This window comes from Panthera onca, chromosome C1, assembly GCF_046562875.1.
Source record: "Panthera onca isolate mPanOnc1 chromosome C1, mPanOnc1 haplotype 2, whole genome shotgun sequence".
In the NCBI taxonomy this organism is placed as follows: Eukaryota; Metazoa; Chordata; class Mammalia; order Carnivora; family Felidae; genus Panthera; species Panthera onca.
In genome coordinates, this window is record NC_138346.1 from 39984456 (window position 1) to 39993768 (window position 9313).

The 9313-nt window shown below is 40.0% G+C and overlaps 1 pseudogene; it reads right to left on the reverse strand.

Moving 5' to 3' along the window:
* Positions 1-1387: 1387 nt before the first annotated feature.
* On the reverse strand, positions 1388-3058 carry LOC132671670 (elongation factor 1-alpha 1-like; annotated as a pseudogene).
* Between the last annotated feature and the right edge of the window lie 6255 nt (positions 3059-9313).

Consider the following 9313-nt stretch of genomic DNA (forward strand, 5'->3'; position numbering starts at 1 on the left):
ACCTGTTTTTGTTAATTTTGAGGGGAGTTCTCTGTGCCTCTTGGACTTGAATTGCTGTTTCCTTCCCCTGATTACAGAAATTCTCAGCTATAATTTGTTCAAATAAACCTTCTGCCCCTTTTTCCCATTCTTCTTCTAATGGGACTCCTATGATATGGATATTGTTTCATTTCATGGAATCACCACCTTTTCTTTTTTTTTTTTTTTAATATTTTTTTTAGTTATCTCTACACTCGACATGGTGCTCAAACTCACAGCCCCAAATTCAAAAGTTGTGTGCTCTACTGACTGAGCCAGCTGGGTGCCCCCCCTTCACCTTTATAATGACACAAAAAAGATGCTGTTATGTTTCGCTTTTAAACAAGAAATCACGTAAGATCCCAGCACTGCTGCAAAGAAGGTTTCAGTATAATTTTATCAGACTAATTTACTTTAAGGTTTTTTGGTGGCCTGAGGTTTCACAAAGGGAAACATAAAGTGCATACTTTTCTATATGTTATTAAAAGACATTTGAGAAGCTGATAGCATAAAACAGGTCAAGAGATAACAGGAGGACAAAAAATAAGTGGAAAAACGCTATAGGGAAAAGAAAGAGATAGGCAGGAACTTGCATGCTATTTTCAGTGACTATTTTGGTCTCAAAGATGATTACATTTCTTTAATAGGGGCTTCATAGGTCTTACTGAGTTCAGGACAGGGCAATTTATTCTAATGAGCGAGAAAGAAAAAAAGCATAAAAATAACTTTTATTCAATCATTTGGGAGAGAAGGCCATATTTCCAGCTTCTCCATTTCTTGACGGACTGTTATACATCAGATTTAATACATCAACTTGAGAATTGTAGTTATCTAAATCATTTTCATCTCTTGGCACATGGCATTTTGTTCTCTCCTCCTAAGTTTCTTGCTCTAATTCTTTTTTTTAAAATGCTTATTTATTTATTTTGAGACAGAGAGAGAGAAAGAGAGAGAGAGAGAATGTGCACATGAGTGAGGTAGGGGCAGAGAGAGAGGGAGATAGAGAATCCTTATTCTCCTTTCCAGGGTATATAGGTGGGTCAGTTGGTTAAGCCTCAGACTCTTGATTTTGGCTCAGGTCATGATCTCACAGTTTGTGAGTTTGAGCCCGGCATAGAGCTCTGTGCTAACAGTGCAGAGCCTACTTGGGATCCTCTCCCTCCCTGTCTCTTTGCCTCTTCCCCACTCCTGCTCTCTCTCTTTCTCTTTCAGAATAAATACACTTCAAAAAATTTCTCCTTTTTTTTCTAAAGGTTTTATGATACATTGTTATCATTAACCAGTCTTTTACATCACACTTAAATGGCCAGTTAATACAAACAGTTCTGGGACTGTCCTTCCACCACTCATTAAGACTGGGGTTGCAAGTATTACAGATAATATTCATTTAGCCCTCTGATCTTTCTGGGCAGATTTGGTGACCTTGCCAGCTCCAGCTGCCTTCTTGTCCACTGTTTTGTTGGCACCCATAAGTAACCATATGTCTCATGTCAAGAACAGCAAAGCGGGCCAGGGGAGGATAGTCAAAGAAGCTCTCAACACTCATAGGCTTGCCAGGAACCATATCAATGATTGCAGCACCACCACATTTCAAGAACTTGGGATCACCTTCCATCTGTTTTCCCGAATGACAATCAGTCTTCTCCTTCAGCTCAGTGAACCTGCAGGCAATGTGAGCTGTGTGTGACCGTTCAGCACAGGTGCATATCCAGCACTGATTTGGCTTGGATGGGTCAGGATAATCACCTGTGTTGTGAGGCCAGGTGCTTCTACTGGTGGGTCATTTTTGCTGTCACCAGCCACATTGCCACAATGAATGTCTTTGGCAGGTATGTTTTTGACATTGAAGCCCATATTGTCCCCAGGAAGAACCTTACTCAAAGTTTCATGGTGCATTTCAACAGACTTTATGTTAGTTGTAACAGTGATTGGACCAAAGGTGACCACCACGCCAGATTTAAGAACACCAGTCTCCACTTGACCCACAGGGACAGTACCAACATCACCAATTTTGTAGACATTCTGGAGAGGCAGATGCAAGGGCTTGTCATTTGGGTGAGTTGGTGGTAGAATACAATCCAGAGCTTCAAGCAGTGTGGTTCCACTTGCATTGCCATCTTCACTAGTGACTTTCCATCCCTTGAACGAAGGCATGTTAGCACTTGGCTTGCGCTAAGTTGGAATGCTGTCACCGTTCCAACCAGAAACTGGCACAGATTCTACTGTGTAGGGGTTGTAGCTGATTTTCTTCATGTAGATGCTTACTTTCTTTTTTTAAAAATCTTTTAATTATTTAGTTTTGAGAGAGAGAGAGAGAGAGACAGAGAGAGGGAGGGGCAGAGAGAGAGGGAGACACAGTCTGAAGCAGGTTCCAGGCTCTGAGCTGTCAGCACAGAGCCCGAAGTGGGGCTCAAACTCATGAACCATGACATCATGACCTGAGTCAAAGTCAGACGCTTAACCGACAGAGCTATCCAGGTGCCCCACTTTCTTAATGATTTCCTTATATATTTTCTGGCGGTGAGGTGGCTCAGTGGAATCCATTTTGTTAACACCAAAGTAAGTTGTTTTACATCCGGTGTGTAAGCGGGACCCCAACACGGCCCCATCATGGGCTCATAGTCTGCCCATTCTTGAGATACATGCTTCCAATTCACCAACACCAGCAGCAATAGTCAGAACAGCACAATCAGCCTGGGATGAGCCTGTGATAATGTTTTTGATAAAGTCTATGTGTCCTCCGGCATCAATGATGGTCAAATAATACTTGCTGGTCTTGAATTTCCACAGGGACGTATCAGTGGTGATACCACATTCCCGTTCAGCTTTCAGTTTACCCAACACCTAGCATACTTGAAGAAGCCCTTGCCCATCTCAGCAGCCTCTTCAAATTTTTTGATAGTTCCCCCTTTTTCTTGATCCCACCACATTTATAGATCAGATGACCAGAAGTGGTAGACTTGCCGAAATCTAAATGCCCAATGACGGCAATGTTGATATGAGTCTTTTCCTTTCCCATTTTGGTTTGGGTTTAGTGGTGGTTTTCGTGACACCTGTGCTGTGGCAAACCCATTGCAAAAAAGCACTCTAATTATTTTTAAACTTCCCATCTTCCCTTCTCTATGTGTTGACTTCGTTTTTGGGATGACTTGAGATAAGTCTGAAGCCACTTTATGTTTAACTTTCACGAGAATCTGACACTGAGTTTAACCTTTCTATATATTTGGAAGAACCTTCCAAGTATCATTATAGGAGAAGACCTCATGCCTCCTATGCCCCCTTGCTTCCCATTTCTCCCTCACTTAATTGCTAATGCCTGACATTTTATTCTTTGGATTTCCTTCATTTGATATTAAAGTGCAGACACTCCTGGGAAGATCCAGTTACTCATACTTTATTGTGAAGGAGTCACAGGGGCTAGACTTTGATAAGGAGGGAGAGATTAACAAGAGAGCTCTGGTGATTGGTGCAGCTGTGATTGCCATAGTGATGGTAAAGCAACTACTAAATGCACAGTCGGCTGTGCTGCTCACCTGCTCTGCAGACATGGAGTCACTTCACTCACCTGAATATCAGTGATCACATGTAAAACATGGAGTAATAACGCTCGCCCGGTTTACCTAACAAGGTGACAGTGTATGTGTAATAAAAGACTTGCAAACTGTGAAGTGGTGTGCAAGGTAAAGATATTAAAGGGCACAACTAAAGGGGAAAGGCAACATCTGTCTATGTCACAACGAAGGTGGGTCCTGGTGCCACTTTATAATCACATTCAGAGTTCTGACTATTAAAATGAATAGGATTCATAAATTGCCTTTGGTATATCATTGTGTTAAAGCCAACCATTTTTCTTTTTCTCTTTGTTTTTCTTCTTCAGGCCAGTCCATCTAGGGAAGCTGAGAGAGGAGGGCTACCAAAGCAGAAGTCATCCTTCGCCTTAAAGGTGTGTCTTTGCCCAGAACCTGAGTGTTCGACAAGAGAATTCTTTGGGTTTGTGGGAAGCAGTAATTCTTCCGGAACAGGCTTCTTTGAGGTCAGATGAGGACTAGAGTTGGTAAAATAATAGAGCAAAATGGAGGGGTGCTGTATTTCAGAGAATGCACTAACAGCTTCAGATGAAGAAGTTATCATCTCAACATGCTCAAGTTGAAGAGGTAGCAGTTATTCCCCTTTTTCTTGTTCAAGAAGACCAGTAAGCCCTGATAAATGAACAGATCCCTGCTGCCACCTTGCCACAAGCATCAAACACAGCTGTCCATGTGAAAAAGCCAGAATAACGGACCCAAAGAATCTGCATCTTAATTCCTGTAATCTGTTGAGATGTTATGTGGCAGGGCAAGAGAGACTATGCAAACGCAATTGGGACAGGGAGACCACCCTGTATTACCCATGTCAGCCAAATCTAATCACTTGAGCCCTTAACAGTAGAGAACTTTCTCTAGCTGGAGGCAGAAGAGTGAGGTGGCGGTTGGAGAGATTGTGTGAGAAGGATTTGACATGTCATTTCTGTCTTTCACATGCAAGGGACTGTCAGCAAAAGATAGACGTGGGCCTTTAGGAGCTGAGGGCAGTCCCTAAGTGACAGTCAACTAGGCAATAGGGACCTACAACCTCAAGGAACAGGAATTGAATTCTGCCAAGAACACAAATGGGAACGGAAATAAGGTCTTCCCAGAGCCTCTGGATAAGAGTCCAGCCGGTGGACACTTTGATTTTGGCCTTGTTAAATTGGAAGTAGAGAAACTGACTGAGTTATCCTTGTATTTCTTACCCATAGAAACTGAAAAATAAGCCGCCAAGTTTTTGGTAACTTGTTATGGTGGCAACAAAAAATTAATACACCATGTGAGAGGCAGCTGGATAGCAAATCAGTGTTTGTTGTTTCAAATAGCCACTCATGATATTCCACTTGGCCTTTATATTTGAGTCATTATTTTTTCGGATTATAGCCTATGAACACCTAGCACATGACTATTTTTTAAAGTTTTATTTATTTAAGTAATCTCTACACCCAGCACGGGGTTCACACTCATGACCCCAAGATCAAAAGTCACATGCTCTTCTGACCAGCACAGCCAGGCACCCCAGCACATGGCTATTTAAATCAGCAGATACCTCAGTTTCAGATTCTCTAGACTAAGTACCACTTCCTTTAATTTTTAGTAATTCCTCCTGAGGTCCCTTACAGTGAATTTTGTACACAGTTATTTCTATATACCCAACTTTATTATTCTTTTATTAAAAAAAATTTTTTAAGTAGGCTTAAACCTGAGGCTTGAACTCACCACCCTGAGATCAAGAGTGTCATGCTCTACCAACTGAGCCAGCCAGGCACCCCATCTATACAAAGAACTTAAAAAAATTGAGATATAACATACATTCAGAAAAATGCATTACTAAGTATAAAACTTGATTTAAATTTTCGTATGTAAATACCTAAGTAAATACCTAAGTCAACAAGATAAGAAGCATAGGTGGTAAGACCACTACCTAGAATGGAGATATAAGATTCCTCCCATCACTTCAGTGGGTGCCCCTGCATCCTTTATGCCTTTCCCTACTTAGTACTTGCCCCACCCAGAGTCCTCCACTATTCTGACTTATATCACCAATGTTTAGGTGTGCCTGTTGAAATTTATGTAAACGGAATTATACAGAATGCGCTTTAATGTCTGGCTTCTTTAGCTCAGCTTTGTTTTGATATTCATTCATGTTGTTGTGATATTAATACTTCATTCTTTTTTATAGTACTGTAGAGCATTCTACTATATATATATATATATATATATATATATACATGTTTATGTGTAGTCTCCCATGATGGTTATTTGGGTTGTTTCCAATTTTGAGCTATTATGAATAAAGCTGCTATGAACCTTGTTGTACGTGTTTTTTCGTGGACACCTATACTCACTTCTCTTGGGTACATAGCTATGAGTAGAATTTCTGGGTTATAGGGTAGGTGACCCCAAACTCATACTTCAAAATTGGTGAATTATGTCTATTTTCATGTGATGTATTATTGATAGTAATACTTTTATTTTTACAAATAAGCCAAGAGCCTATAGGGTCATAACATATGTATGCTGTCTGCATGTAACTAGAACTTGATTTTTTTTAAAGCACTTACTCAGAAGAGCTGTGATTTACAACAAAGCAGATATAAGGGAGTTTGATTTCTCGAAACTTAGAATGCTGCACTAAAGACTATTTTGCTTCTCTCTGTATTATATTTTGCTTGGTGGCATTTTCTGCTCTACTAATTAAGACCTATACTTCTTATCTTGTGAACTTTCTTTATCACTGGACATTGTTCTCAGCCTGAGGAAGCATAGCGCAAGCATTCATGATTTCACCAAAACAGTGATATTCCCTTCCCTATTTCTGAATGCTGAGGAGCCCAACACTCTGCTTAGGAAAGAGACTTGTAAGTGCTCTGGGTCTTTGAAAAAGAGAGGTTGCTTTTGCATCAGGTAGTTTGGGCCTCTGAAAAGCCTCAGAGTACAATTCATGGGCAGCATGTGGGCAGCTGATAATAGACACATTTTAGTCATAAGACTGCAGTTAATGTGGTTCTCTACCCAGTTGACGTGAGGTGCTCCCTCAGAGGGTCTCCTCTGCATCGTGGATTGGCCCCCAAGCACTGGTCATCCCACCAGAGATTTCCCCAGACTCTTAGTGTTAGCACTGCGTCTTTTCACATGTTCTGCCAGGACTTTCCACCCCCCCCCACCCCCCCGCCCCCAACCTTATCACATCCTCTACTTTCTTTATAATTCTTCTGTTATCATAGAAACTCTAGTCTTACTTCCTTACACCTTCCTTTTGGATTCTATGGCAACATTCAGAAGTCAAAAAATAAACAGTGCTTATTTTTTTTTCAAGGCAATGTGGATGCTTCTGCTAACTTGAGGAAAGAGTGTGTGTACAGAGGAGAAAAGCAGAAATATTGTTATTTCAATTACATCATGTATTAGAGTTCTCCTGAGGAAAAGTATGTATATAATTTATTATAAGGATTCATACAATTACGGAGGCTGGCAAATCAAACATCTGCGGTGTGGGCTGGCAGGCTGGAGATCCAGAAGAGCCCTTGGTGCAATTTCAGTTTCAAGGCAGTCCGCGGGACTACCAATAATACAGTCTTCGACATTGCTCTTGCTTGAGGAGGCTAGACGTTTTGTTCAATTTAGGTCTTTAACTGATTGCAGGAGGCCCACCCACCTTAAGGAGGGCAATCTGATTTAAAAACAATGTACTTATTTAAATGTTAATTTCATCCAAAACACCTTTCAAGCTGACAATAAAGTTAACCATCACCTGTGATTACACTCATGGTCTCCAGGAAGACACCGGCTAAACTGGGGTCTATCTATGTCCCACTAGTGTAATCTTTCTCATTTAGGGGAAAGAACACATTGTGGATTAAGATGACATGAATTTGAGTCCCAGTGATTCTTGGTAGCTGTGTCATTTGGATAGATCCTTTTTTCTTTTTTTTTTTTTATTATTATTTTTTTTTAGAGCTTTAACTTCAGTTTTCATAAAGCTGTGGCTCTCAACTGGGGGCAACTTGTCTGTCTCTCTCTACCTCCCCAGGAAACATTTGATAACTTTGTCTGAAAACATTTTTGATTGTTATAATCAGGGTGAGGCTGGGACGAGTTGCTACCTGCATCTGGTGGGAAGAGGCCAGGGATGCTGTGAAACACCCTACACGCAGGTTCCCAACAACAAAGAATCATCTGGCCCAACATGTCAATAGTGCTGAGGCTGTGAAAGCTTTTGCTTGAGGCAAGGTGACCAAACTGGGATACAATAAATTTGGAGAAGACTGGAAGATGGAAAGGTTAGAAGACAAAATAAATGGTGCTTAAGTTTCAAAAGAAAATGTGTGAACACGTGATCTTGTGGGTTTTTCCCCCCAATTTCTAAATAGAGTATTAGGTAGGTGATATTATAAGTTGAAAAAAGCATTATAGGAGGTTAAGTTATAATTGGGAGAAAAGAGAGAAGAGCTCAGCTTCCTAAGAACATATGCAAACACATTAGGTATTTTACTAAATTTCTCCATCATGTCATTGGCCCATCAGATACCACATAGGTTTGATGCCCTGGGGTGGCATGGGGAAGGTGACATAACTGTAAGCAAGTGTCATGGGTCAAAAGAAGGTGGTGAACTGCGGTTAAGAAACCAAGAGAGTATTTTTGTGAAAAGATGTAAAAGGGTAACTACAGTATGATTTAGCAAATGCCTTAAAGTAATAGATTACTATTTTGTTAGTTCATAATTTATTCTGGCAGTCTGTTTAACCATATGCACCGTCTCCTGAATATAATTTAAATGTTAAATCTTAATTATGAAACTCTAATTCAAAACAATTTTAAGCAAGGCTGTTGAGAATTAATGTGAATGCAAATCATGAAGTCACTCTCATTAGGGAAATGCACACTAATTTTAATTTTGGACCAGGTGTAAGCCTCTCTGAACTAATATCAAGTAGACCTAAATTAAAAATAAAAATGGTCACAACTTTAAAAAGGTTATATTCTGCCATTTTAAGTTACCTGGGACTATGCAACAGCTACTAATCTCTTTATTTTTTATTTTTAAAGAAGATTTTTAAGTTATCTCTACACCCAACATGAGGCTTGAACTTACAAACCCGAGATCAAGAGTTGCATGCTCTACTGACTGAGCCAGCCAGGCACCCCTATCTAATCTCTTTATAAATGATTCTGAGATAATTTAAAAATATATAGATTATTGAAGGCCTTCTAAACTTTTAGGATTGATTTTGTTGGCTTAGTTAGCTCTTGCCTTGTTTCATTAGGCTTTCTTTGTACAGACTGAGTTATTGTAGTCAACTGACTTGGTCACTGTGCTGTGAGGGTCACCACACATGCCCTTTTGTTTCAGTTAATCAGCCTCTGAAAAAGAAGGAAGACAAATCTATTGATTGAGTCAAAGAGAAAAATGAATATATCAAAGCAAGTGTGAAATTCTTTCCATTTGGCACACACAGTGAACATAGCTAATGATAACCTCTTGAATTTTCTGTCAAGCAGATCAATATATCTCTTAACTCAATAGAGTCAATATTGTAACACTGTTGAATCATTTATTCATTTTTCATCTGCCTACCATTTGTTGAAACCTTAAAGTTGTGTTTAGACATGGCACTCTAAATGCGAAGAAAGAGACAACCAAGAAACCACTTGCAGTCTAGTGGGAGAGATTTAAGTTACAGGATACAATGATACTCTGCATTCTATGAGATAGATATTAGTGGAG